This window comes from Pleuronectes platessa, chromosome 21 (genome assembly GCF_947347685.1).
Source record: "Pleuronectes platessa chromosome 21, fPlePla1.1, whole genome shotgun sequence".
In the NCBI taxonomy this organism is placed as follows: Eukaryota; Metazoa; Chordata; class Actinopteri; order Pleuronectiformes; family Pleuronectidae; genus Pleuronectes; species Pleuronectes platessa.
Genome location: NC_070646.1, coordinates 19,330,801 through 19,354,436, shown reverse-complemented (window position 1 = coordinate 19,354,436; position 23,636 = coordinate 19,330,801). Strand labels below are relative to the sequence as shown.

General features: G+C 45.7%; 46 non-coding genes and 1 pseudogene across 46 annotated transcripts; all 47 read left to right on the top strand.

Annotated features, from left to right (window-relative positions):
• The first annotated feature begins 118 nt into the window (after positions 1-118).
• On the top strand, positions 119-310 carry LOC128427616 (U2 spliceosomal RNA). Its single transcript, XR_008333503.1, has one exon. It is a non-coding gene; the product is annotated as a U2 spliceosomal RNA (small nuclear RNA).
• Positions 311-824: 514 nt separating this feature from the next.
• Positions 825-941, top strand: LOC128427805 (U5 spliceosomal RNA). The gene has a single exon (XR_008333651.1). It is a non-coding gene; the product is annotated as a U5 spliceosomal RNA (small nuclear RNA).
• A 176-nt stretch (positions 942-1,117) lies between these two features.
• LOC128427596 (U2 spliceosomal RNA) lies at positions 1,118-1,309 on the top strand. Its single transcript, XR_008333485.1, has one exon. It is a non-coding gene; the product is annotated as a U2 spliceosomal RNA (small nuclear RNA).
• Positions 1,310-1,823: 514 nt separating this feature from the next.
• Positions 1,824-1,940, top strand: LOC128427803 (U5 spliceosomal RNA). Its single transcript, XR_008333649.1, has one exon. It is a non-coding gene; the product is annotated as a U5 spliceosomal RNA (small nuclear RNA).
• A 176-nt stretch (positions 1,941-2,116) lies between these two features.
• LOC128427640 (uncharacterized) lies at positions 2,117-2,288 on the top strand (annotated as a pseudogene).
• A 506-nt stretch (positions 2,289-2,794) lies between these two features.
• Positions 2,795-2,907, top strand: LOC128427738 (U5 spliceosomal RNA). Its single transcript, XR_008333591.1, has one exon. It is a non-coding gene; the product is annotated as a U5 spliceosomal RNA (small nuclear RNA).
• A 180-nt stretch (positions 2,908-3,087) lies between these two features.
• On the top strand, positions 3,088-3,279 carry LOC128427712 (U2 spliceosomal RNA). The gene has a single exon (XR_008333567.1). It is a non-coding gene; the product is annotated as a U2 spliceosomal RNA (small nuclear RNA).
• A 506-nt stretch (positions 3,280-3,785) lies between these two features.
• LOC128427802 (U5 spliceosomal RNA) lies at positions 3,786-3,902 on the top strand. Its single transcript, XR_008333648.1, has one exon. It is a non-coding gene; the product is annotated as a U5 spliceosomal RNA (small nuclear RNA).
• A 176-nt stretch (positions 3,903-4,078) lies between these two features.
• On the top strand, positions 4,079-4,270 carry LOC128427532 (U2 spliceosomal RNA). The gene has a single exon (XR_008333427.1). It is a non-coding gene; the product is annotated as a U2 spliceosomal RNA (small nuclear RNA).
• A 514-nt stretch (positions 4,271-4,784) lies between these two features.
• On the top strand, positions 4,785-4,897 carry LOC128427737 (U5 spliceosomal RNA). The gene has a single exon (XR_008333590.1). It is a non-coding gene; the product is annotated as a U5 spliceosomal RNA (small nuclear RNA).
• A 180-nt stretch (positions 4,898-5,077) lies between these two features.
• Positions 5,078-5,269, top strand: LOC128427439 (U2 spliceosomal RNA). Its single transcript, XR_008333343.1, has one exon. It is a non-coding gene; the product is annotated as a U2 spliceosomal RNA (small nuclear RNA).
• A 506-nt stretch (positions 5,270-5,775) lies between these two features.
• On the top strand, positions 5,776-5,888 carry LOC128427948 (U5 spliceosomal RNA). The gene has a single exon (XR_008333780.1). It is a non-coding gene; the product is annotated as a U5 spliceosomal RNA (small nuclear RNA).
• A 180-nt stretch (positions 5,889-6,068) lies between these two features.
• On the top strand, positions 6,069-6,260 carry LOC128427530 (U2 spliceosomal RNA). Its single transcript, XR_008333426.1, has one exon. It is a non-coding gene; the product is annotated as a U2 spliceosomal RNA (small nuclear RNA).
• A 514-nt stretch (positions 6,261-6,774) lies between these two features.
• Positions 6,775-6,887, top strand: LOC128427688 (U5 spliceosomal RNA). Its single transcript, XR_008333546.1, has one exon. It is a non-coding gene; the product is annotated as a U5 spliceosomal RNA (small nuclear RNA).
• Positions 6,888-7,067: 180 nt separating this feature from the next.
• On the top strand, positions 7,068-7,259 carry LOC128427600 (U2 spliceosomal RNA). The gene has a single exon (XR_008333488.1). It is a non-coding gene; the product is annotated as a U2 spliceosomal RNA (small nuclear RNA).
• Positions 7,260-7,765: 506 nt separating this feature from the next.
• On the top strand, positions 7,766-7,882 carry LOC128427801 (U5 spliceosomal RNA). The gene has a single exon (XR_008333647.1). It is a non-coding gene; the product is annotated as a U5 spliceosomal RNA (small nuclear RNA).
• Positions 7,883-8,058: 176 nt separating this feature from the next.
• On the top strand, positions 8,059-8,250 carry LOC128427458 (U2 spliceosomal RNA). Its single transcript, XR_008333360.1, has one exon. It is a non-coding gene; the product is annotated as a U2 spliceosomal RNA (small nuclear RNA).
• Positions 8,251-8,756: 506 nt separating this feature from the next.
• LOC128427800 (U5 spliceosomal RNA) lies at positions 8,757-8,873 on the top strand. The gene has a single exon (XR_008333646.1). It is a non-coding gene; the product is annotated as a U5 spliceosomal RNA (small nuclear RNA).
• A 176-nt stretch (positions 8,874-9,049) lies between these two features.
• On the top strand, positions 9,050-9,241 carry LOC128427559 (U2 spliceosomal RNA). Its single transcript, XR_008333452.1, has one exon. It is a non-coding gene; the product is annotated as a U2 spliceosomal RNA (small nuclear RNA).
• Positions 9,242-9,747: 506 nt separating this feature from the next.
• LOC128427685 (U5 spliceosomal RNA) lies at positions 9,748-9,860 on the top strand. The gene has a single exon (XR_008333544.1). It is a non-coding gene; the product is annotated as a U5 spliceosomal RNA (small nuclear RNA).
• Positions 9,861-10,040: 180 nt separating this feature from the next.
• On the top strand, positions 10,041-10,232 carry LOC128427700 (U2 spliceosomal RNA). The gene has a single exon (XR_008333556.1). It is a non-coding gene; the product is annotated as a U2 spliceosomal RNA (small nuclear RNA).
• Positions 10,233-10,738: 506 nt separating this feature from the next.
• LOC128427932 (U5 spliceosomal RNA) lies at positions 10,739-10,851 on the top strand. Its single transcript, XR_008333765.1, has one exon. It is a non-coding gene; the product is annotated as a U5 spliceosomal RNA (small nuclear RNA).
• A 180-nt stretch (positions 10,852-11,031) lies between these two features.
• Positions 11,032-11,223, top strand: LOC128427537 (U2 spliceosomal RNA). Its single transcript, XR_008333432.1, has one exon. It is a non-coding gene; the product is annotated as a U2 spliceosomal RNA (small nuclear RNA).
• A 514-nt stretch (positions 11,224-11,737) lies between these two features.
• LOC128427684 (U5 spliceosomal RNA) lies at positions 11,738-11,850 on the top strand. Its single transcript, XR_008333543.1, has one exon. It is a non-coding gene; the product is annotated as a U5 spliceosomal RNA (small nuclear RNA).
• Positions 11,851-12,030: 180 nt separating this feature from the next.
• On the top strand, positions 12,031-12,222 carry LOC128427457 (U2 spliceosomal RNA). Its single transcript, XR_008333359.1, has one exon. It is a non-coding gene; the product is annotated as a U2 spliceosomal RNA (small nuclear RNA).
• Positions 12,223-12,728: 506 nt separating this feature from the next.
• LOC128427917 (U5 spliceosomal RNA) lies at positions 12,729-12,841 on the top strand. The gene has a single exon (XR_008333753.1). It is a non-coding gene; the product is annotated as a U5 spliceosomal RNA (small nuclear RNA).
• A 180-nt stretch (positions 12,842-13,021) lies between these two features.
• Positions 13,022-13,213, top strand: LOC128427687 (U2 spliceosomal RNA). The gene has a single exon (XR_008333545.1). It is a non-coding gene; the product is annotated as a U2 spliceosomal RNA (small nuclear RNA).
• A 506-nt stretch (positions 13,214-13,719) lies between these two features.
• On the top strand, positions 13,720-13,832 carry LOC128427683 (U5 spliceosomal RNA). Its single transcript, XR_008333542.1, has one exon. It is a non-coding gene; the product is annotated as a U5 spliceosomal RNA (small nuclear RNA).
• Positions 13,833-14,012: 180 nt separating this feature from the next.
• Positions 14,013-14,204, top strand: LOC128427673 (U2 spliceosomal RNA). Its single transcript, XR_008333533.1, has one exon. It is a non-coding gene; the product is annotated as a U2 spliceosomal RNA (small nuclear RNA).
• A 514-nt stretch (positions 14,205-14,718) lies between these two features.
• Positions 14,719-14,831, top strand: LOC128427682 (U5 spliceosomal RNA). The gene has a single exon (XR_008333541.1). It is a non-coding gene; the product is annotated as a U5 spliceosomal RNA (small nuclear RNA).
• Positions 14,832-15,011: 180 nt separating this feature from the next.
• LOC128427661 (U2 spliceosomal RNA) lies at positions 15,012-15,203 on the top strand. The gene has a single exon (XR_008333522.1). It is a non-coding gene; the product is annotated as a U2 spliceosomal RNA (small nuclear RNA).
• Positions 15,204-15,709: 506 nt separating this feature from the next.
• LOC128427930 (U5 spliceosomal RNA) lies at positions 15,710-15,822 on the top strand. Its single transcript, XR_008333764.1, has one exon. It is a non-coding gene; the product is annotated as a U5 spliceosomal RNA (small nuclear RNA).
• A 180-nt stretch (positions 15,823-16,002) lies between these two features.
• On the top strand, positions 16,003-16,194 carry LOC128427536 (U2 spliceosomal RNA). The gene has a single exon (XR_008333431.1). It is a non-coding gene; the product is annotated as a U2 spliceosomal RNA (small nuclear RNA).
• A 514-nt stretch (positions 16,195-16,708) lies between these two features.
• LOC128427681 (U5 spliceosomal RNA) lies at positions 16,709-16,821 on the top strand. Its single transcript, XR_008333540.1, has one exon. It is a non-coding gene; the product is annotated as a U5 spliceosomal RNA (small nuclear RNA).
• Positions 16,822-17,001: 180 nt separating this feature from the next.
• Positions 17,002-17,193, top strand: LOC128427456 (U2 spliceosomal RNA). The gene has a single exon (XR_008333358.1). It is a non-coding gene; the product is annotated as a U2 spliceosomal RNA (small nuclear RNA).
• Positions 17,194-17,699: 506 nt separating this feature from the next.
• LOC128427916 (U5 spliceosomal RNA) lies at positions 17,700-17,812 on the top strand. The gene has a single exon (XR_008333752.1). It is a non-coding gene; the product is annotated as a U5 spliceosomal RNA (small nuclear RNA).
• A 180-nt stretch (positions 17,813-17,992) lies between these two features.
• Positions 17,993-18,184, top strand: LOC128427649 (U2 spliceosomal RNA). Its single transcript, XR_008333520.1, has one exon. It is a non-coding gene; the product is annotated as a U2 spliceosomal RNA (small nuclear RNA).
• A 506-nt stretch (positions 18,185-18,690) lies between these two features.
• On the top strand, positions 18,691-18,803 carry LOC128427679 (U5 spliceosomal RNA). Its single transcript, XR_008333538.1, has one exon. It is a non-coding gene; the product is annotated as a U5 spliceosomal RNA (small nuclear RNA).
• A 180-nt stretch (positions 18,804-18,983) lies between these two features.
• Positions 18,984-19,175, top strand: LOC128427637 (U2 spliceosomal RNA). The gene has a single exon (XR_008333519.1). It is a non-coding gene; the product is annotated as a U2 spliceosomal RNA (small nuclear RNA).
• Positions 19,176-19,689: 514 nt separating this feature from the next.
• LOC128427678 (U5 spliceosomal RNA) lies at positions 19,690-19,802 on the top strand. The gene has a single exon (XR_008333537.1). It is a non-coding gene; the product is annotated as a U5 spliceosomal RNA (small nuclear RNA).
• Positions 19,803-19,982: 180 nt separating this feature from the next.
• Positions 19,983-20,174, top strand: LOC128427625 (U2 spliceosomal RNA). Its single transcript, XR_008333511.1, has one exon. It is a non-coding gene; the product is annotated as a U2 spliceosomal RNA (small nuclear RNA).
• A 506-nt stretch (positions 20,175-20,680) lies between these two features.
• On the top strand, positions 20,681-20,793 carry LOC128427913 (U5 spliceosomal RNA). The gene has a single exon (XR_008333749.1). It is a non-coding gene; the product is annotated as a U5 spliceosomal RNA (small nuclear RNA).
• Positions 20,794-20,973: 180 nt separating this feature from the next.
• Positions 20,974-21,165, top strand: LOC128427613 (U2 spliceosomal RNA). The gene has a single exon (XR_008333500.1). It is a non-coding gene; the product is annotated as a U2 spliceosomal RNA (small nuclear RNA).
• A 514-nt stretch (positions 21,166-21,679) lies between these two features.
• Positions 21,680-21,792, top strand: LOC128427929 (U5 spliceosomal RNA). Its single transcript, XR_008333763.1, has one exon. It is a non-coding gene; the product is annotated as a U5 spliceosomal RNA (small nuclear RNA).
• A 180-nt stretch (positions 21,793-21,972) lies between these two features.
• On the top strand, positions 21,973-22,164 carry LOC128427535 (U2 spliceosomal RNA). Its single transcript, XR_008333430.1, has one exon. It is a non-coding gene; the product is annotated as a U2 spliceosomal RNA (small nuclear RNA).
• Positions 22,165-22,678: 514 nt separating this feature from the next.
• LOC128427677 (U5 spliceosomal RNA) lies at positions 22,679-22,791 on the top strand. The gene has a single exon (XR_008333536.1). It is a non-coding gene; the product is annotated as a U5 spliceosomal RNA (small nuclear RNA).
• A 180-nt stretch (positions 22,792-22,971) lies between these two features.
• LOC128427455 (U2 spliceosomal RNA) lies at positions 22,972-23,163 on the top strand. Its single transcript, XR_008333357.1, has one exon. It is a non-coding gene; the product is annotated as a U2 spliceosomal RNA (small nuclear RNA).
• Positions 23,164-23,636: the final 473 nt, after the last annotated feature.

Below are 23,636 nucleotides of genomic sequence, written 5' to 3'. Positions count from 1 at the left end.
GAGAGCTTAGGCGGAGGTGATGAGCAGCAGCCATTGTTATGCACACCTACAAACGGGGTACCACAGCAAGGGAGATTTGCGCCAAGAGCTTGGCGTGGACATCCAATACTTGTGGATTATCGCTTCTCGGCCTTTTGGCTAAGATCAAGTGTAGTATCTGTTCTTTTCAGTTTAATATCTGATATGTCCTCTATATGAGTACTACATATTAAGTAGATTTTTGGCAAGAGGAGCAGAAATTTGGAGCTTGCTCCCTTCTCTCCACGCATCGACCTAGCATTGCAGTGCCGCTGGTAACGGTGCACTCTGTTCTTACCTTGTAGAAAAGCAAACACTCAAACAATTGTGGAGTTTTAAAGGTGAATTCTACACTGGGTCAATGAAACTGAGGGAATGGTCTGGCAGAGTTTGACAAGTGTGCAAAACCGCTCTGATGACTCACTGCCTTGTGAAGTGATCATGCATGACTCTGCACGGGGTCACAATGAGCTTCAACTGGATTCCAAATTGAATCAGAAGCGTTTGTCAAAAACTGAAACTGGTTTTCACTCAAGATCCTCTGGGAGACTTGGTGAGAAAGCAGAGTCAGCTTTTTGGACCCAATGTAAGTGGTTCAGGGATGTATCGCTTAAAAAGGCTTAAAAGCCAATCACTAGTCAGGGCAGGAGCAAATAAAGACTTGTATAATTTTGGTTGGCAGATGGGGGCGTGGTGGGAATGTTGTATACTAGAATCTGACATGCGGAAAGCAAAGAGAGGCCCACCGCGTAGGTGGTGACTGTGACGGAGAGGCTCCTCCGCTGCTCTCGAACAGAGGGCCATGCTGACTCTGGTTTCTCTTCATAACGCACAAGTCTTTCGCCTTTTACTAAAGACTTCCGTGGAGAGGAACAAACATGAGTTGAATCTAATTTTGGCAGGCTTTGCTTTATGGCTGAGCCTTATGAAATTGTGAAAAGTCAAAGAATTGTCTAGGTCAGAAATCAAGTGTCCACAAAGGAGAGCTTAGGCGGAAGTGATGAGCAGCAGCCATTGTTATGCACACCTACAAACGGGGTACCACAGCAAGGGAGATTCGCGCCAAGAGCTTGGCGTGGACATCCAACACTTGTGGATTATCGCTTCTCGGCCTTTTGGCTAAGATCAAGTGTAGTATCTGTTCTTTTCAGTTTAATATCTGATATGTCCTCTATATGAGGACTACATATTAAGCAGATTTTTGGCAAGAGGAGCAGAAATTTGGAGCTTGCTCCCTTCTCTCCACGCATCAACCTAGCATTGCAGTGCCGCTGGGAACGGTGCACTCTGTTCTTACCTTGTAGAAAAGCAAACACTCAAACAATTGTGGAGTTTTAAAGGTGAATTCTACACTGGGTCAATGAAACTGAGGGAATGGCCTGGCAGAGTTTGACAAGTGTGCAAAACCGCTCTGATGACTCACTGCCTTGTGAAGTGATCATGCATGACTCTGCACGGGGTCACAATGAGCTTCAACTGGATTCCAAATTGAATCAGAAGCGTTTGTCAAAAACTGAAACTGGTTTTCACTCAAGATCCTCTGGGAGACTTGGTGAGAAAGCAGAGTCAGCTTTTTGGACCCAATGTAATTGGTTCAGGGATGTATCGCTTAAAAAGGCTTAAAAGCCAATCACTAGTCAGGGCAGGAGCAAATAAAGACTTGTATAATTTTGGTTGGCAGATGGCGGCGTGGTGGGAACGTTGTATACTAGAATCTGACATGCGGAAAGCAAAGAGAGGCCCACCGCGTAGGTGGTGACTGTGACCGAGAGGCTCCACCGCTGCTCTCGAACAGAGGGCCATGCTGACTCTGGTTTCTCTTCATAACGCACAAGTCTTTCGCCTTTTACTAAAGACTTCCGTGGAGAGGAACAAACATGAGTTGAATCTAATTTTGGCAGGCTTTGCTTTATGGCTGAGCCTTATGAAATTGTGAAAAGTCAAAGAATTGTCTAGGTCAGAAATCAAGTGTCCACAAAGGAGAGCTTAGGCGGAGGTGATGAGCAGCAGCCATTGTTATGCACACCTACAAACGGGGTACCACAGCAAGGGAGATTTGCGCCAAGAGCTTGGCGTGGACATCCAACACTTGTGGATTATCGCTTCTCGGCCTTTTGGCTAAGATCAAGTGTAGTATCTGTTCTTTTCAGTTTAATATCTGATATGTCCTCTATATGAGGACTACATATTAAGCAGATTTTTGGAGCTTGCTCCCTTCTCTCCACGCATCGACCTAGCATTGCAGTGCCGCTGGGAACGGTGCACTCTGTTCTTACCTTGTAGAAAAGCAAACAATTGTGGAGTTTTAAAGGTGAATTCTACACTGGGTCAATGAAACTGAGGGAATGGCCTGGCAGAGTTTGACAAGTGTGCAAAACCGCTCTGATGACTCACTGCCTTGTGAAGTGATCATGCATGACTCTGCACGGGGTCACAATGAGCTTCAACTGGATTCCAAATTGAATCAGAAGCGTTTGTCAAAAACTGAAACTGGTTTTCACTCAAGATCCTCTGGGAGACTTGGTGAGAAAGCAGAGTCAGCTTTTTGGACCCAATGTAATTGGTTCAGGGATGTATCGCTTAAAAAGGCTTAAAAGCCAATCACTAGTCAGGGCAGGAGCAAATAAAGACTTGTATAATTTTGGTTGGCAGATGGCGGCGTGGTGGGAATGTTGTATACTAGAATCTGACATGCGGAAAGCAAAGAGAGGCCCACCGCGTAGGTGGTGACTGTGACGGAGAGGCTCCTCCGCTGCTCTCGAACAGAGGGCCATGCTGACTCTGGTTTCTCTTCATAACGCACAAGTCTTTCGCCTTTTACTAAAGACTTCCGTGGAGAGGAACAAACATGAGTTGAATCTATTTTTGGCAGGCTTTGCTTTATGGCTGAGCCTTATGAAATTGTGAAAAGTCAAAGAATTGTCTAGGTCAGAAATCAAGTGTCCACAAAGGAGAGCTTAGGCGGAGGTGATGAGCAGCAGCCATTGTTATGCACACCTACAAACGGGGTACCACAGCAAGGGAGATTTGCGCCAAGAGCTTGGCGTGGACATCCAACACTTGTGGATTATCGCTTCTCGGCCTTTTGGCTAAGATCAAGTGTAGTATCTGTTCTTATCAGTTTAATATCTGATATGTCCTCTATATGAGGACTACGTATTAAGCAGATTTTTGGCAAGAGGAGCAGAAATTTGGAGCTTGCTCCCTTCTCTCCACGCATCGACCTAGCATTGCAGTGCCGCTGGGAACGGTGCACTCTGTTCTTACCTTGTAGAAAAGCAAACAATTGTGGAGTTTTAAAGGTGAATTCTACACTGGGTCAATGAAACTGAGGGAATGGCCTGGCAGAGTTTGACAAGTGTGCAAAACCGCTCTGATGACTCACTGCCTTGTGAAGTGATCATGCATGACTCTGCACGGGGTCACAATGAGCTTCAACTGGATTCCAAATTGAATCAGAAGCGTTTGTCAAAAACTGAAACTGGTTTTCACTCAAGATCCTCTGGGAGACTTGGTGAGAAAGCAGAGTCAGCTTTTTGGACCCAATGTAATTGGTTCAGGGATGTATCGCTTCAAAAGGCTTAAAAGCCAATCACTAGTCAGGGCAGGAGCAAATAAAGACTTGTATAATTTTGGTTGGCAGATGGCGGCGTGGTGGGAATGTTGTATACTAGAATCTGACATGCGGAAAGCAAAGAGAGGCCCACCGCGTAGGTGGTGACTGTGACGGAGAGGCTCCTCCGCTGCTCACGAACAGAGGGCCATGCTGACTCTGGTTTCTCTTCATAACGCACAAGTCTTTCGCCTTTTACTAAAGACTTCCGTGGAGAGGAACAAACATGAGTTGAATCTAATTTTGGCAGGCTTTGCTTTATGGCTGAGCCTTATGAAATTGTGAAAAGTCAAAGAATTATCTAGGTCAGAAATCAAGTGTCCACAAAGGAGAGCTTAGGCGGAGGTGATGAGCAGCAGCCATTGTTATGCACACCTACAAACGGGGTACCACAGCAAGGGAGATTTGCGCCAAGAGCTTGGCGTGGACATCCAACACTTGTGGATTATCGCTTCTCGGCCTTTTGGCTAAGATCAAGTGTAGTATCTGTTCTTATCAGTTTAATATCTGATATGTCCTCTATATGAGGACTACGTATTAAGCAGATTTTTGGCAAGAGGAGCAGAAATTTGGAGCTTGCCCCCTTCTCTCCACGCATCGACCTAGCATTGCAGTGCCGCTGGGAACGGTGCACTCTGTTCTTACCTTGTAGAAAAGCAAACACTCAAACAATTGTGGAGTTTTAAAGGTGAATTCTACACTGGGTCAATGAAACTGAGGGAATGGCCTGGCAGAGTTTGACAAGTGTGCAAAACCGCTCTGATGACTCACTGCCTTGTGAAGTGATCATGCATGACTCTGCACGGGGTCACAATGAGCTTCAACTGGATTCCAAATTGAATCAGAAGCGTTTGTCAAAAACTGAAACTGGTTTTCACTCAAGATCCTCTGGGAGACTTGGTGAGAAAGCAGAGTCAGCTTTTTGGACCCAATGTAAGTGGTTCAGGGATGTATCGCTTAAAAAGGCTTAAAAGCCAATCACTAGTCAGGGCAGGAGCAAATAAAGACTTGTATAATTTTGGTTGGCAGATGGGGGCGTGGTGGGAATGTTGTATACTAGAATCTGACATGCGGAAAGCAAAGAGAGGCCCACCGCGTAGGTGGTGACTGTGACCGAGAGGCTCCACCGCTGCTCTCGAACAGAGGGCCATGCTGACTCTGGTTTCTCTTCATAACGCACAAGTCTTTCGCCTTTTACTAAAGACTTCCGTGGAGAGGAACAAACATGAGTTGAATCTATTTTTGGCAGGCTTTGCTTTATGGCTGAGCCTTATGAAATTGTGAAAAGTCAAAGAATTGTCTAGGTCAGAAATCAAGTGTCCACAAAGGAGAGCTTAGGCGGAGGTGATGAGCAGCAGCCATTGTTATGCACACCTACAAACGGGGTACCACAGCAAGGGAGATTTGCGCCAAGAGATTGCTGTGGACATCCAACGCTTGTGGATTATCGCTTCTCGGCCTTTTGGCTAAGATCATGTGTAGTATCTGTTCTTATCAGTTTAATATCTGATATGTCCTCTATATGAGGACTACATATTAAGCAGATTTTTGGCAAGAGGAGCAGAAATTTGGAGCTTGCTCCCTTCTCTCCACGCATCGACCTAGCATTGCAGTGCCGCTGGGAACGGTGCACTCTGTTCTTACCTTGTAGAAAAGCAAACAATTGTGGAGTTTTAAAGGTGAATTCTACACTGGGTCAACGAAACTGAGGGAATGGCCTGGCAGAGTTTGACAAGTGTGCAAAACCGCTCTGATGACTCACTGCCTTGTGAAGTGATCATGCATGACTCTGCACGGGGTCACAATGAGCTTCAACTGGATTCCAAATTGAATCAGAAGCGTTTGTCAAAAACTGAAACTGGTTTTCACTCAAGATCCTCTGGGAGACTTGGTGAGAAAGCAGAGTCAGCTTTTTGGACCCAATGTAATTGGTTCAGGGATGTATCGCTTAAAAAGGCTTAAAAGCCAATCACTAGTCAGGGCAGGAGCAAATAAAGACTTGTATAATTTTGGTTGGCAGATGGCGGCGTGGTGGGAATGTTGTATACTAGAATCTGACATGCGGAAAGCAAAGAGAGGCCCACCGCGTAGGTGGTGACTGTGACCGAGAGGCTCCACCGCTGCTCTCAAACAGAGGGCCATGCTGACTATGGTTTCTCTTCATAACGCACAAGTCTTTCGCCTTTTACTAAAGACTTCCGTGGAGAGGAACAAACATGAGTTGAATCTATTTTTGGCAGGCTTTGCTTTATGGCTGAGCCTTATGAAATTGTGAAAAGTCAAAGAATTATCTAGGTCAGAAATCAAGTGTCCACAAAGGAGAGCTTAGGCGGAGGTGATGAGCAGCAGCCATTGTTATGCACACCTACAAACGGGGTACCACAGCAAGGGAGATTTGCGCCAAGAGCTTGGCGTGGACATCCAACACTTGTGGATTATCGCTTCTCGGCCTTTTGGCTAAGATCAAGTGTAGTATCTGTTCTTATCAGTTTAATATCTGATATGTCCTCTATATGAGGACTACGTATTAAGCAGATTTTTGGCAAGAGGAGCAGAAATTTGGAGCTTGCCCCCTTCTCTCCACGCATCGACCTAGCATTGCAGTGCCGCTGGGAACGGTGCACTCTGTTCTTACCTTGTAGAAAAGCAAACACTCAAACAATTGTGGAGTTTTAAAGGTGAATTCTACACTGGGTCAATGAAACTGAGGGAATGGCCTGGCAGAGTTTGACAAGTGTGCAAAACCGCTCTGATGACTCACTGCCTTGTGAAGTGATCATTCATGACTCTGCACGGGGTCACAATGAGCTTCAACTGGATTCCAAATTGAATCAGAAGCGTTTGTCAAAAACTGAAACTGGTTTTCACTCAAGATCCTCTGGGAGACTTGGTGACAAAGCAGAGTCAGCTTTTTGGACCCAATGTAAGTGGTTCAGGGATGTATCGCTTAAAAAGGCTTAAAAGCCAATCACTAGTCAGGGCAGGAGCAAATAAAGACTTGTATAATTTTGGTTGGCAGATGGGGGCGTGGTGGGAATGTTGTATACTAGAATCTGACATGCGGAAAGCAAAGAGAGGCCCACCGCGTAGGTGGTGACTGTGACCGAGAGGCTCCACCGCTGCTCTCGAACAGAGGGCCATGCTGACTCTGGTTTCTCTTCATAACGCACAAGTCTTTCGCCTTTTACTAAAGACTTCCGTGGAGAGGAACAAACTAGAGTTGAATCTATTTTTGGCAGGCTTTGCTTTATGGCTGAGCCTTATGAAATTGTGAAAAGTCAAAGAATTGTCTAGGTCAGAAATCAAGTGTCCACAAAGGAGAGCTTAGGCGGAGGTGATGAGCAGCAGCCATTGTTATGCACACCTACAAACGGGGTACCACAGCAAGGGAGATTTGCGCCAAGAGCTTGGCGTGGACATCCAACACTTGTGGATTATCGCTTCTCGGCCTTTTGGCTAAGATCAAGTGTAGTATCTGTTCTTATCAGTTTAATATCTGATATGTCCTTTATATGAGGGCTACATATTAAGCAGATTTTTGGCAAGAGGAGCAGAAATTTGGAGCTTGCCCCCTTCTCTCCACGCATCGACCTAGCATTGCAGTGCCGCTGGGAACGGTGCACTCTGTTCTTACCTTGTAGAAAAGCAAACAATTGTGGAGTTTTAAAGGTGAATTCTACACTGGGTCAATGGAACTGAGGGATTGGCCTGGCAGAGTTTGACAAGTGTGCAAAACCGCTCTGATGACTCACTGCCTTGTGAAGTGATCATTCATGACTCTGCACAGGTTCACAATGAGCTTCAACTGGATTCCAAATTGAATCAGAAGCGTTTGTCAAAAACTGAAACTGGTTTTCACTCAAGATCCTCTGGGAGACTTGGTGAGAAAGCAGAGTCAGCTTTTTGGACCCAATGTAAGTGGTTCAGGGATGTATCGCTTAAAAAGGCTTAAAAGCCAATCACTAGTCAGGGCAGGAGCAAATAAAGACTTGTATAATTTTGGTTGGCAGATGGGGGCGTGGTGGGAATGTTGTATACTAGAATCTGACATGCGGAAAGCAAAGAGAGGCCCACCGCGTAGGTGGTGACTGTGACGGAGAGGCTCCTCCGCTGCTCTCGAACAGAGGGCCATGCTGACTCTGGTTTCTCTTCATAACGCACAAGTCTTTCGCCTTTTACTAAAGACTTCCGTGGAGAGGAACAAACATGAGTTGAATCTAATTTTGGCAGGCTTTGCTTTATGGCTGAGCCTTATGAAATTGTGAAAAGTCAAAGAATTGTCTAGGTCAGAAATCAAGTGTCCACAAAAGAGAGCTTAGGCGGAGGTGATGAGCAGCAGCCATTGTTATGCACACCTACAAACGGGGTACCACAGCAAGGGAGATTTGCGCCAAGAGCTTGGCGTGGACATCCAACACTTGTGGATTATCGCTTCTCGGCCTTTTGGCTAAGATCAAGTGTAGTATCTGTTCTTTTCAGTTTAATATCTGATATGTCCTCTATATGAGGACTACATATTAAGCAGATTTTTGGCAAGAGGAGCAGAAATTTGGAGCTTGCTCCCTTCTCTCCACGCATCGACCTAGCATTGCAGTGCCGCTGGGAACGGTGCACTCTGTTCTTACCTTGTAGAAAAGCAAACAATTGTGGAGTTTTAAAGGTGAATTCTACACTGGGTCAATGAAACTGAGGGAATGGCCTGGCAGAGTTTGACAAGTGTGCAAAACCGCTCTGATGACTCACTGCCTTGTGAAGTGATCATGCATGACTCTGCACGGGGTCACAATGAGCTTCAACTGGATTCCAAATTGAATCAGAAGCGTTTGTCAAAAACTGAAACTGGTTTTCACTCAAGATCCTCTGGGAGACTTGGTGAGAAAGCAGAGTCAGCTTTTTGGACCCAATGTAATTGGTTCAGGGATGTATCGCTTAAAAAGGCTTAAAAGCCAATCACTAGTCAGGGCAGGAGCAAATAAAGACTTGTATAATTTTGGTTGGCAGATGGCGGCGTGGTGGGAATGTTGTATACTAGAATCTGACATGCGGAAAGCAAAGAGAGGCCCACCGCGTAGGTGGTGACTGTGACGGAGAGGCTCCTCCGCTGCTCACGAACAGAGGGCCATGCTGACTCTGGTTTCTCTTCATAACGCACAAGTCTTTCGCCTTTTACTAAAGACTTCCGTGGAGAGGAACAAACATGAGTTGAATCTAATTTTGGCAGGCTTTGCTTTATGGCTGAGCCTTATGAAATTGTGAAAAGTCAAAGAATTGTCTAGGTCAGAAATCAAGTGTCCACAAAGGAGAGCTTAGGCGGAGGTGATGAGCAGCAGCCATTGTTATGCACACCTACAAACGGGGTACCACAGCAAGGGAGATTTGCGCCAAGAGCTTGGCGTGGACATCCAACACTTGTGGATTATCGCTTCTCGGCCTTTTGGCTAAGATTAAGTGTAGTATCTGTTCTTATCAGTTTAATATCTGATATGTCCTCTATATGAGGACTACGTATTAAGCAGATTTTTGGCAAGAGGAGCAGAAATTTGGAGCTTGCTCCCTTCTCTCCACGCATCGACCTAGCATTGCAGTGCCGCTGGGAACGGTGCACTCTGTTCTTACCTTGTAGAAAAGCAAACAATTGTGGAGTTTTAAAGGTGAATTCTACACTGGGTCAATGAAACTGAGGGAATGGCCTGGCAGAGTTTGACAAGTGTGCAAAACCGCTCTGATGACTCACTGCCTTGTGAAGTGATCATGCATGACTCTGCACGGGGTCACAATGAGCTTCAACTGGATTCCAAATTGAATCAGAAGCGTTTGTCAAAAACTGAAACTGGTTTTCACTAAAGATCCTCTGGGAGACTTGGTGAGAAAGCAGAGTCAGCTTTTTGGACCCAATGTAAGTGGTTCAGGGATGTATCGCTTAAAAAGGCTTAAAAGCCAATCACTAGTCAGGGCAGGAGCAAATAAAGACTTGTATAATTTTGGTTGGCAGATGGGGGCGTGTTGGGAATGTTGTATACTAGAATCTGACATGCGGAAAGCAAAGAGAGGCCCACCGCGTAGGTGGTGACTGTGACCGAGAGGCTCCACCGCTGCTCTCGAACAGAGGGCCATGCTGACTCTGGTTTCTCTTCATAACGCACAAGTCTTTCGCCTTTTACTAAAGACTTCCGTGGAGAGGAACAAACTAGAGTTGAATCTATTTTTGGCAGGCTTTGCTTTATGGCTGAGCCTTATGAAATTGTGAAAAGTCAAAGAATTGTCTAGGTCAGAAATCAAGTGTCCACAAAGGAGAGCTTAGGCGGAGGTGATGAGCAGCAGCCATTGTTATGCACACCTACAAACGGGGTACCACAGCAAGGGAGATTTGCGCCAAGAGCTTGGCGTGGACATCCAACACTTGTGGATTATCGCTTCTCGGCCTTTTGGCTAAGATCAAGTGTAGTATCTGTTCTTATCAGTTTAATATCTGATATGTCCTCTATATGAGGACTACGTATTAAGCAGATTTTTGGCAAGAGGAGCAGAAATTTGGAGCTTGCTCCCTTCTCTCCACGCATCGACCTAGCATTGCAGTGCCGCTGGGAACGGTGCACTCTGTTCTTACCTTGTAGAAAAGCAAACAATTGTGGAGTTTTAAAGGTGAATTCTACACTGGGTCAATGAAACTGAGGGAATGGCCTGGCAGAGTTTGACAAGTGTGCAAAACCGCTCTGATGACTCACTGCCTTGTGAAGTGATCATGCATGACTCTGCACGGGGTCACAATGAGCTTCAACTGGATTCCAAATTGAATCAGAAGCGTTTGTCAAAAACTGAAACTGGTTTTCACTCAAGATCCTCTGGGAGACTTGGTGAGAAAGCAGAGTCAGCTTTTTGGACCCAATGTAATTGGTTCAGGGATGTATCGCTTAAAAAGGCTTAAAAGCCAATCACTAGTCAGGGCAGGAGCAAATAAAGACTTGTATAATTTTGGTTGGCAGATGGCGGCGTGGTGGGAATGTTGTATACTAGAATCTGACATGCGGAAAGCAAAGAGAGGCCCACCGCGTAGGTGGTGACTGTGACCGAGAGGCTCCACCGCTGCTCTCGAACAGAGGGCAATGCTGACTCTGGTTTCTCTTCATAACGCACAAGTCTTTCGCCTTTTATTAAAGACTTCCGTGGAGAGGAACAAACATGAGTTGAATCTATTTTTGGCAGGCTTTGCTTTATGGCTGAGCCTTATGAAATTGTGAAAAGTCAAAGAATTGTCTAGGTCAGAAATCAAGTGTCCACAAAGGAGAGCTTAGGCGGAGGTGATGAGCCGCAGCCATTGTTATGCACACCTACAAACGGGGTACCACAGCAAGGGAGATTTGCGCCAAGAGCTTGCCGTGGACATCCAACACTTGTGGATTATCGCTTCTCGGCCTTTTGGCTAAGATCAAGTGTAGTATCTGTTCTTTTCAGTTTAATATCTGATATGTCCTCTATATGAGGACTACATATTAAGCAGATTTTTGGCAAGAGGAGCAGAAATTTGGAGCTTGCTCCCTTCTCTCCAAGCATCGACCTAGCATTGCAGTGCCGCTGGGAACGGTGCACTCTGTTCTTACCTTGTAGAAAAGCAAACACTCAAACAATTGTGGAGTTTTAAAGGTGAATTCTACACTGGGTCAATGAAACTGAGGGAATGGCCTGGCAGAGTTTGACAAGTGTGCAAAACCGCTCTGATGACTCACTGCCTTGTGAAGTGATCATGCATGACTCTGCACGGGGTCACAATGAGCTTCAACTGGATTCCAAATTGAATCAGAAGCGATTGTCAAAAACTGAAACTGGTTTTCACTCAAGATCCTCTGGGAGACTTGGTGAGAAAGTAGAGTCAGCTTTTTGGACCCAATGTAAGTGGTTCAGGGATGTATCGCTTAAAAAGGCTTAAAAGCCAATCACTAGTCAGGGCAGGAGCAAATAAAGACTTGTATAATTTTGGTTGGCAGATGGGGGCGTGGTGGGAATGTTGTATACTAGAATCTGACATGCGGAAAGCAAAGAGAGGCCCACCGCGTAGGTGGTTACTGTGACGGAGAGGCTCCTCCGCTGCTCTCGAACAGAGGGCCATGCTGACTCTGGTTTCTCTTCATAACGCACAAGTCTTTCGCCTTTTACTAAAGACTTCCGTGGAGAGGAACAAACTAGAGTTGAATCTATTTTTGGCAGGCTTTGCTTTATGGCTGAGCCTTATGAAATTGTGAAAAGTCAAAGAATTGTCTAGGTCAGAAATCAAGTGTCCACAAAGGAGAGCTTAGGCAGAGGTGATGAGCAGCAGCCATTGTTATGCACACCTACAAACGGGGTACCACAGCAAGGGAGATTTGCGCCAAGAGCTTGGCGTGGACATCCAACACTTGTGGATTATCGCTTCTCGGCCTTTTGGCTAAGATCAAGTGTAGTATCTGTTCTTTTCAGTTTAATATCTGATATGTCCTCTATATGAGGACTACATATTAAGCAGATTTTTGGCAAGAGGAGCAGAAATTTGGAGCTTGCTCCCTTCTCTCCACGCATCGACCTAGCATTGCAGTGCCGCTGGGAACGGTGCACTCTGTTCTTACCTTGTAGAAAAGCAAACAATTGTGGAGTTTTAAAGGTGAATTCTACACTGGGTCAATGAAACTGAGGGAATGGCCTGGCAGAGTTTGACAAGTGTGCAAAACCGCTCTGATGACTCACTGCCTTGTGAAGTGATCATGCATGACTCTGCACGGGGTCACAATGAGCTTCAACTGGATTCCAAATTGAATCAGAAGCGTTTGTCAAAAACTGAAACTGGTTTTCACTCAAGATCCTCTGGGAGACTTGGTGAGAAAGCAGAGTCAGCTTTTTGGACCCAATGTAATTGGTTCAGGGATGTATCGCTTAAAAAGGCTTAAAAGCCAATCACTAGTCAGGGCAGGAGCAAATAAAGACTTGTATAATTTTGGTTGGCAGATGGCGGCGTGGTGGGAATGTTGTATACTAGAATCTGACATGCGGAAAGCAAAGAGAGGCCCACCGCGTAGGTGGTGACTGTGACCGAGAGGCTCCACCGCTGCTCTCGAACAGAGGGCCATGCTGACTCTGGTTTCTCTTCATAACGCACAAGTCTTTCGCCTTTTATTAAAGACTTCCGTGGAGAGGAACAAACATGAGTTGAATCTATTTTTGGCAGGCTTTGCTTTATGGCTGAGCCTTATGAAATTGTGAAAAGTCAAAGAATTGTCTAGGTCAGAAATCAAGTGTCCACAAAGGAGAGCTTAGGCGGAGGTGATGAGCAGCAGCCATTGTTATGCACACCTACAAACGGGGTACCACAGCAAGGGAGATTTGCGCCAAGAGCTTGGCGTGAACATCCAACACTTGTGGATTATCGCTTCTCGGCCTTTTGGCTAAGATCAAGTGTAGTATCTGTTCTTATCAGTTTAATATCTGATATGTCCTCTATATGAGGACTACGTATTAAGCAGATTTTTGGCAAGAGGAGCAGAAATTTGGAGCTTGCTCCCTTCTCTCCACGCATCGACCTAGCATTGCAGTGCCGCTGGGAACGGTGCACTCTGTTCTTACCTTGTAGAAAAGCAAACAATTGTGGAGTTTTAAAGGTGAATTCTACACTGGGTCAATGAAACTGAGGGAATGGCCTGGCAGAGTTTGACAAGTGTGCAAAACCGCTCTGATGACTCACTGCCTTGTGAAGTGATCATGCATGACTCTGCACGGGGTCACAATGAGCTTCAACTGGATTCCAAATTGAATCAGAAGCGTTTGTCAAAAACTGAAACTGGTTTTCACTCAAGATCCTCTGGGAGACTTGGTGAGAAAGCAGAGTCAGCTTTTTGGACCCAATGTAATTGGTTCAGGGATGTATCGCTTAAAAAGGCTTAAAAGCCAATCACTAGTCAGGGCAGGAGCAAATAAAGACTTGTATAATTTTGGTTGGCAGATGGCGGCGTGGTGGGAATGTTGTATACTAGAATCTGACATGCGGAAAGCAAAGAGAGGCCCACCGCGTAGGTGGTGACTGTGACGGAGAGGCTCCTCCGCTGCTCTCGAACAGAGGGCCATGCTGACTCTGGTTTCTCTTCATAACGCACAAGTCTTTCGCCTTTTACTAAAGACTTCCGTGGAGAGGAACAAACTAGAGTTGAATCTATTTTTGGCAGGCTTTGCTTTATGGCTGAGCCTTATGAAATTGTGAAAAGTCAAAGAATTGTCTAGGTCAGAAATCAAGTGTCCACAAAGGAGAGCTTAGGCGGAGGTGATGAGCAGCAGCCATTGTTATGCACACCTACAAACGGGGTACCACAGCAAGGGAGATTTGCGCCAAGAGCTTGGCGTGGACATCCAACACTTGTGGATTATCGCTTCTCGGCCTTTTGGCTAAGATCAAGTGTAGTATCTGTTCTTATCAGTTTAATATCTGATATGTCCTCTATATGAGGACTACGTATTAAGCAGATTTTTGGCAAGAGGAGCAGAAATTTGGAGCTTGCTCCCTTCTCTCCACGCATCGACCTAGCATTGCAGTGCCGCTGGGAACGGTGCACTCTGTTCTTACCTTGTAGAAAAGCAAACACTCAAACAATTGTGGAGTTTTAAAGGTGAATTCTACACTGGGTCAATGAAACTGAGGGAATGGCCTGGCAGAGTTTGACAAGTGTGCAAAACCGCTCTGATGACTCACTGCCTTGTGAAGTGATCATGCATGACTCTGCACGGGGTCACAATGAGCTTCAACTGGATTCCAAATTGAATCAGAAGCGTTTGTCAAAAACTGAAACTGGTTTTCACTCAAGATCCTCTGGGAGACTTGGTGAGAAAGCAGAGTCAGCTTTTTGGACCCAATGTAAGTGGTTTAGGGATGTATCGCTTAAAAAGGCTTAAAAGCCAATCACTAGTCAGGGCAGGAGCAAATAAAGACTTGTATAATTTTGGTTGGCAGATGGGGGCGTGGTGGGAATGTTGTATACTAGAATCTGACATGCGGAAAGCAAAGAGAGGCCCACCGCGTAGGTGGTGACTGTGACCGAGAGGCTCCACCGCTGCTCTCGAACAGAGGGCCATGCTGACTCTGGTTTCTCTTCATAACGCACAAGTCTTTCGCCTTTTACTAAAGACTTCCGTGGAGAGGAACAAACTAGAGTTGAATCTATTTTTGGCAGGCTTTGCTTTATGGCTGAGCCTTATGAAATTGTGAAAAGTCAAAGAATTGTCTAGGTCAGAAATCAAGTGTCCACAAAGGAGAGCTTAGGCGGAGGTGATGAGCAGCAGCCATTGTTATGCACACCTACAAACGGGGTACCACAGCAAGGGAGATTTGCGCCAAGAGCTTGGCGTGGACATCCAACACTTGTGGATTATCGCTTCTCGGCCTTTTGGCTAAGATCAAGTGTAGTATCTGTTCTTATCAGTTTAATATCTGATATGTCCTCTATATGAGGACTACGTATTAAGCAGATTTTTGGCAAGAGGAGCAGAAATTTGGAGCTTGCTCCCTTCTCTCCACGCATCGACCTAGCATTGCAGTGCCGCTGGGAACGGTGCACTCTGTTCTTACCTTGTAGAAAAGCAAACAATTGTGGAGTTTTAAAGGTGAATTCTACACTGGGTCAATGAAACTGAGGGAATGGCCTGGCAGAGTTTGACAAGTGTGCAAAACCGCTCTGATGACTCACTGCCTTGTGAAGTGATCATGCATGACTCTGCACGGGGTCACAATGAGCTTCAACTGGATTCCAAATTGAATCAGAAGCGTTTGTCAAAAACTGAAACTGGTTTTCACTCAAGATCCTCTGGGAGACTTGGTGAGAAAGCAGAGTCAGCTTTTTGGACCCAATGTAATTGGTTCAGGGATGTATCGCTTAAAAAGGCTTAAAAGCCAATCACTAGTCAGGGCAGGAGCAAATAAAGACTTGTATAATTTTGGTTGGCAGATGGCGGCGTGGTGGGAATGTTGTATACTAGAATCTGACATGCGGAAAGCAAAGAGAGGCCCACCGCGTAGGTGGTGACTGTGACCGAGAGGCTCCACCGCTGCTCTCGAACAGAGGGCAATGCTGACTCTGGTTTCTCTTCATAACGCACAAGTCTTTCGCCTTTTATTAAAGACTTCCGTGGAGAGGAACAAACATGAGTTGAATCTATTTTTGGCAGGCTTTGCTTTATGGCTGAGCCTTATGAAATTGTGAAAAGTCAAAGAATTGTCTAGGTCAGAAATCAAGTGTCCACAAAGGAGAGCTTAGGCGGAGGTGATGAGCCGCAGCCATTGTTATGCACACCTACAAACGGGGTACCACAGCAAGGGAGATTTGCGCCAAGAGCTTGCCGTGGACATCCAACACTTGTGGATTATCGCTTCTCGGCCTTTTGGCTAAGATCAAGTGTAGTATCTGTTCTTTTCAGTTTAATATCTGATATGTCCTCTATATGAGGACTACATATTAAGCAGATTTTTGGCAAGAGGAGCAGAAATTTGGAGCTTGCTCCCTTCTCTCCAAGCATCGACCTAGCATTGCAGTGCCGCTGGGAACGGTGCACTCTGTTCTTACCTTGTAGAAAAGCAAACACTCAAACAATTGTGGAGTTTTAAAGGTGAATTCTACACTGGGTCAATGAAACTGAGGGAATGGCCTGGCAGAGTTTGACAAGTGTGCAAAACCGCTCTGATGACTCACTGCCTTGTGAAGTGATCATGCATGACTCTGCACGGGGTCACAATGAGCTTCAACTGGATTCCAAATTGAATCAGAAGCGATTGTCAAAAACTGAAACTGGTTTTCACTCAAGATCCTCTGGGAGACTTGGTGAGAAAGTAGAGTCAGCTTTTTGGACCCAATGTAAGTGGTTCAGGGATGTATCGCTTAAAAAGGCTTAAAAGCCAATCACTAGTCAGGGCAGGAGCAAATAAAGACTTGTATAATTTTGGTTGGCAGATGGGGGCGTGGTGGGAATGTTGTATACTAGAATCTGACATGCGGAAAGCAAAGAGAGGCCCACCGCGTAGGTGGTTACTGTGACGGAGAGGCTCCTCCGCTGCTCTCGAACAGAGGGCCATGCTGACTCTGGTTTCTCTTCATAACGCACAAGTCTTTCGCCTTTTACTAAAGACTTCCGTGGAGAGGAACAAACTAGAGTTGAATCTATTTTTGGCAGGCTTTGCTTTATGGCTGAGCCTTATGAAATTGTGAAAAGTCAAAGAATTGTCTAGGTCAGAAATCAAGTGTCCACAAAGGAGAGCTTAGGCAGAGGTGATGAGCAGCAGCCATTGTTATGCACACCTACAAACGGGGTACCACAGCAAGGGAGATTTGCGCCAAGAGCTTGGCGTGGACATCCAACACTTGTGGATTATCGCTTCTCGGCCTTTTGGCTAAGATCAAGTGTAGTATCTGTTCTTTTCAGTTTAATATCTGATATGTCCTCTATATGAGGACTACATATTAAGCAGATTTTTGGCAAGAGGAGCAGAAATTTGGAGCTTGCTCCCTTCTCTCCACGCATCGACCTAGCATTGCAGTGCCGCTGGGAACGGTGCACTCTGTTCTTACCTTGTAGAAAAGCAAACAATTGTGGAGTTTTAAAGGTGAATTCTACACTGGGTCAATGAAACTGAGGGAATGGCCTGGCAGAGTTTGACAAGTGTGCAAAACCGCTCTGATGACTCACTGCCTTGTGAAGTGATCATGCATGACTCTGCACGGGGTCACAATGAGCTTCAACTGGATTCCAAATTGAATCAGAAGCGTTTGTCAAAAACTGAAACTGGTTTTCACTCAAGATCCTCTGGGAGACTTGGTGAGAAAGCAGAGTCAGCTTTTTGGACCCAATGTAATTGGTTCAGGGATGTATCGCTTAAAAAGGCTTAAAAGCCAATCACTAGTCAGGGCAGGAGCAAATAAAGACTTGTATAATTTTGGTTGGCAGATGGCGGCGTGGTGGGAATGTTGTATACTAGAATCTGACATGCGGAAAGCAAAGAGAGGCCCACCGCGTAGGTGGTGACTGTGACCGAGAGGCTCCACCGCTGCTCTCGAACAGAGGGCCATGCTGACTCTGGTTTCTCTTCATAACGCACAAGTCTTTCGCCTTTTATTAAAGACTTCCGTGGAGAGGAACAAACATGAGTTGAATCTATTTTTGGCAGGCTTTGCTTTATGGCTGAGCCTTATGAAATTGTGAAAAGTCAAAGAATTGTCTAGGTCAGAAATCAAGTGTCCACAAAGGAGAGCTTAGGCGGAGGTGATGAGCAGCAGCCATTGTTATGCACACCTACAAACGGGGTACCACAGCAAGGGAGATTTGCGCCAAGAGCTTGGCGTGAACATCCAACACTTGTGGATTATCGCTTCTCGGCCTTTTGGCTAAGATCAAGTGTAGTATCTGTTCTTATCAGTTTAATATCTGATATGTCCTCTATATGAGGACTACGTATTAAGCAGATTTTTGGCAAGAGGAGCAGAAATTTGGAGCTTGCTCCCTTCTCTCCACGCATCGACCTAGCATTGCAGTGCCGCTGGGAACGGTGCACTCTGTTCTTACCTTGTAGAAAAGCAAACAATTGTGGAGTTTTAAAGGTGAATTCTACACTGGGTCAATGAAACTGAGGGAATGGCCTGGCAGAGTTTGACAAGTGTGCAAAACCGCTCTGATGACTCACTGCCTTGTGAAGTGATCATGCATGACTCTGCACGGGGTCACAATGAGCTTCAACTGGATTCCAAATTGAATCAGAAGCGTTTGTCAAAAACTGAAACTGGTTTTCACTCAAGATCCTCTGGGAGACTTGGTGAGAAAGCAGAGTCAGCTTTTTGGACCCAATGTAATTGGTTCAGGGATGTATCGCTTAAAAAGGCTTAAAAGCCAATCACTAGTCAGGGCAGGAGCAAATAAAGACTTGTATAATTTTGGTTGGCAGATGGCGGCGTGGTGGGAATGTTGTATACTAGAATCTGACATGCGGAAAGCAAAGAGAGGCCCACCGCGTAGGTGGTGACTGTGACGGAGAGGCTCCTCCGCTGCTCTCGAACAGAGGGCCATGCTGACTCTGGTTTCTCTTCATAACGCACAAGTCTTTCGCCTTTTACTAAAGACTTCCGTGGAGAGGAACAAACTAGAGTTGAATCTATTTTTGGCAGGCTTTGCTTTATGGCTGAGCCTTATGAAATTGTGAAAAGTCAAAGAATTGTCTAGGTCAGAAATCAAGTGTCCACAAAGGAGAGCTTAGGCGGAGGTGATGAGCAGCAGCCATTGTTATGCACACCTACAAACGGGGTACCACAGCAAGGGAGATTTGCGCCAAGAGCTTGGCGTGGACATCCAACACTTGTGGATTATCGCTTCTCGGCCTTTTGGCTAAGATCAAGTGTAGTATCTGTTCTTATCAGTTTAATATCTGATATGTCCTCTATATGAGGACTACGTATTAAGCAGATTTTTGGCAAGAGGAGCAGAAATTTGGAGCTTGCTCCCTTCTCTCCACGCATCGACCTAGCATTGCAGTGCCGCTGGGAACGGTGCACTCTGTTCTTACCTTGTAGAAAAGCAAACACTCAAACAATTGTGGAGTTTTAAAGGTGAATTCTACACTGGGTCAATGAAACTGAGGGAATGGCCTGGCAGAGTTTGACAAGTGTGCAAAACCGCTCTGATGACTCACTGCCTTGTGAAGTGATCATGCATGACTCTGCACGGGGTCACAATGAGCTTCAACTGGATTCCAAATTGAATCAGAAGCGTTTGTCAAAAACTGAAACTGGTTTTCACTCAAGATCCTCTGGGAGACTTGGTGAGAAAGCAGAGTCAGCTTTTTGGACCCAATGTAAGTGGTTTAGGGATGTATCGCTTAAAAAGGCTTAAAAGCCAATCACTAGTCAGGGCAGGAGCAAATAAAGACTTGTATAATTTTGGTTGGCAGATGGGGGCGTGGTGGGAATGTTGTATACTAGAATCTGACATGCGGAAAGCAAAGAGAGGCCCACCGCGTAGGTGGTGACTGTGACCGAGAGGCTCCACCGCTGCTCTCGAACAGAGGGCCATGCTGACTCTGGTTTCTCTTCATAACGCACAAGTCTTTCGCCTTTTACTAAAGACTTCCGTGGAGAGGAACAAACTAGAGTTGAATCTATTTTTGGCAGGCTTTGCTTTATGGCTGAGCCTTATGAAATTGTGAAAAGTCAAAGAATTGTCTAGGTCAGAAATCAAGTGTCCACAAAGGAGAGCTTAGGCGGAGGTGATGAGCAGCAGCCATTGTTATGCACACCTACAAACGGGGTACCACAGCAAGGGAGATTTGCGCCAAGAGCTTGGCGTGGACATCCAACACTTGTGGATTATCGCTTCTCGGCCTTTTGGCTAAGATCAAGTGTAGTATCTGTTCTTATCAGTTTAATATCTGATATGTCCTCTATATGAGGACTACGTATTAAGCAGATTTTTGGCAAGAGGAGCAGAAATTTGGAGCTTGCTCCCTTCTCTCCACGCATCGACCTAGCATTGCAGTGCCGCTGGGAACGGTGCACTCTGTTCTTACCTTGTAGAAAAGCAAACAATTGTGGAGTTTTAAAGGTGAATTCTACACTGGGTCAATGAAACTGAGGGAATGGCCTGGCAGAGTTTGACAAGTGTGCAAAACCGCTCTGATGACTCACTGCCTTGTGAAGTGATCATGCATGACTCTGCACGGGGTCACAATGAGCTTCAACTGGATTCCAAATTGAATCAGAAGCGTTTGTCAAAAACTGAAACTGGTTTTCACTCAAGATCCTCTGGGAGACTTGGTGAGAAAGCAGAGTCAGCTTTTTGGACCCAATGTAATTGGTTCAGGGATGTATCGCTTAAAAAGGCTTAAAAGCCAATCACTAGTCAGGGCAGGAGCAAATAAAGACTTGTATAATTTTGGTTGGCAGATGGCGGCGTGGTGGGAATGTTGTATACTAGAATCTGACATGCGGAAAGCAAAGAGAGGCCCACCGCGTAGGTGGTGACTGTGACCGAGAGGCTCCACCGCTGCTCTCGAACAGAGGGCCATGCTGACTCTGGTTTCTCTTCATAACGCACAAGTCTTTCGCCTTTTATTAAAGACTTCCGTGGAGAGGAACAAACTAGAGTTGAATCTATTTTTGGCAGGCTTTGCTTTATGGCTGAGCCTTATGAAATTGTGAAAAGTCAAAGAATTGTCTAGGTCAGAAATCAAGTGTCCACAAAGGAGAGCTTAGGCGGAGGTGATGAGCAGCAGCCATTGTTATGCACACCTACAAACGGGGTACCACAGCAAGGGAGATTTGCGCCAAGAGCTTGGCGTGGACATCCAACACTTGTGGATTATCGCTTCTCGGCCTTTTGGCTAAGATCAAGTGTAGTATCTGTTCTTATCAGTTTAATATCTGATATGTCCTCTATATGAGGACTACGTATTAAGCAGATTTTTGGCAAGAGGAGCAGAAATTTGGAGCTTGCTCCCTTCTCTCCACGCATCGACCTAGCATTGCAGTGCCGCTGGGAACGGTGCACTCTGTTCTTACCTTGTAGAAAAGCAAACACTCAAACAATTGTGGAGTTTTAAAGGTGAATTCTACACTGGGTCAATGAAACTGAGGGAATGGCCTGGCAGAGTTTGACAAGTGTGCAAAACCGCTCTGATGACTCACTGCCTTGTGAAGTGATCATGCATGACTCTGCACGGGGTCACAATGAGCTTCAACTGGATTCCAAATTGAATCAGAAGCGTTTGTCAAAAACTGAAACTGGTTTTCACTCAAGATCCTCTGGGAGACTTGGTGAGAAAGCAGAGTCAGCTTTTTGGACCCAATGTAATTGGTTCAGGGATGTATCGCTTAAAAAGGCTTAAAAGCCAATCACTAGTCAGGGCAGGAGCAAATAAAGACTTGTATAATTTTGGTTGGCAGATGGCGGCGTGGTGGGAATGTTGTATACTAGAATCTGACATGCGGAAAGCAAAGAGAGGCCCACCGCGTAGGTGGTGACTGTGACCGAGAGGCTCCACCGCTGCTCTCGAACAGAGGGCAATGCTGACTCTGGTTTCTCTTCATAACGCACAAGTCTTTCGCCTTTTATTAAAGACTTCCGTGGAGAGGAACAAACATGAGTTGAATCTATTTTTGGCAGGCTTTGCTTTATGGCTGAGCCTTATGAAATTGTGAAAAGTCAAAGAATTGTCTAGGTCAGAAATCAAGTGTCCACAAAGGAGAGCTTAGGCGGAGGTGATGAGCCGCAGCCATTGTTATGCACACCTACAAACGGGGTACCACAGCAAGGGAGATTTGCGCCAAGAGCTTGCCGTGGACATCCAACACTTGTGGATTATCGCTTCTCGGCCTTTTGGCTAAGATCAAGTGTAGTATCTGTTCTTTTCAGTTTAATATCTGATATGTCCTCTATATGAGGACTACATATTAAGCAGATTTTTGGCAAGAGGAGCAGAAATTTGGAGCTTGCTCCCTTCTCTCCAAGCATCGACCTAGCATTGCAGTGCCGCTGGGAACGGTGCACTCTGTTCTTACCTTGTAGAAAAGCAAACACTCAAACAATTGTGGAGTTTTAAAGGTGAATTCTACACTGGGTCAATGAAACTGAGGGAATGGCCTGGCAGAGTTTGACAAGTGTGCAAAACCGCTCTGATGACTCACTGCCTTGTGAAGTGATCATGCATGACTCTGCACGGGGTCACAATGAGCTTCAACTGGATTCCAAATTGAATCAGAAGCGATTGTCAAAAACTGAAACTGGTTTTCACTCAAGATCCTCTGGGAGACTTGGTGAGAAAGTAGAGTCAGCTTTTTGGACCCAATGTAAGTGGTTCAGGGATGTATCGCTTAAAAAGGCTTAAAAGCCAATCACTAGTCAGGGCAGGAGCAAATAAAGACTTGTATAATTTTGGTTGGCAGATGGGGGCGTGGTGGGAATGTTGTATACTAGAATCTGACATGCGGAAAGCAAAGAGAGGCCCACCGCGTAGGTGGTTACTGTGACGGAGAGGCTCCTCCGCTGCTCTCGAACAGAGGGCCATGCTGACTCTGGTTTCTCTTCATAACGCACAAGTCTTTCGCCTTTTACTAAAGACTTCCGTGGAGAGGAACAAACTAGAGTTGAATCTATTTTTGGCAGGCTTTGCTTTATGGCTGAGCCTTATGAAATTGTGAAAAGTCAAAGAATTGTCTAGGTCAGAAATCAAGTGTCCACAAAGGAGAGCTTAGGCAGAGGTGATGAGCAGCAGCCATTGTTATGCACACCTACAAACGGGGTACCACAGCAAGGGAGATTTGCGCCAAGAGCTTGGCGTGGACATCCAACACTTGTGGATTATCGCTTCTCGGCCTTTTGGCTAAGATCAAGTGTAGTATCTGTTCTTTTCAGTTTAATATCTGATATGTCCTCTATATGAGGACTACATATTAAGCAGATTTTTGGCAAGAGGAGCAGAAATTTGGAGCTTGCTCCCTTCTCTCCACGCATCGACCTAGCATTGCAGTGCCGCTGGGAACGGTGCACTCTGTTCTTACCTTGTAGAAAAGCAAACAATTGTGGAGTTTTAAAGGTGAATTCTACACTGGGTCAACGAAACTGAGGGAATGGCCTGGCAGAGTTTGACAAGTGTGCAAAACCGCTCTGATGACTCACTGCCTTGTGAAGTGATCATGCATGACTCTGCACGGGGTCACAATGAGCTTCAACTGGATTCCAAATTGAATCAGAAGCGTTTGTCAAAAACTGAAACTGGTTTTCACTCAAGATCCTCTGGGAGACTTGGTGAGAAAGCAGAGTCAGCTTTTTGGACCCAATGTAATTGGTTCAGGGATGTATCGCTTAAAAAGGCTTAAAAGCCAATCACTAGTCAGGGCAGGAGCAAATAAAGACTTGTATAATTTTGGTTGGCAGATGGCGGCGTGGTGGGAATGTTGTATACTAGAATCTGACATGCGGAAAGCAAAGAGAGGCCCACCGCGTAGGTGGTGACTGTGACCGAGAG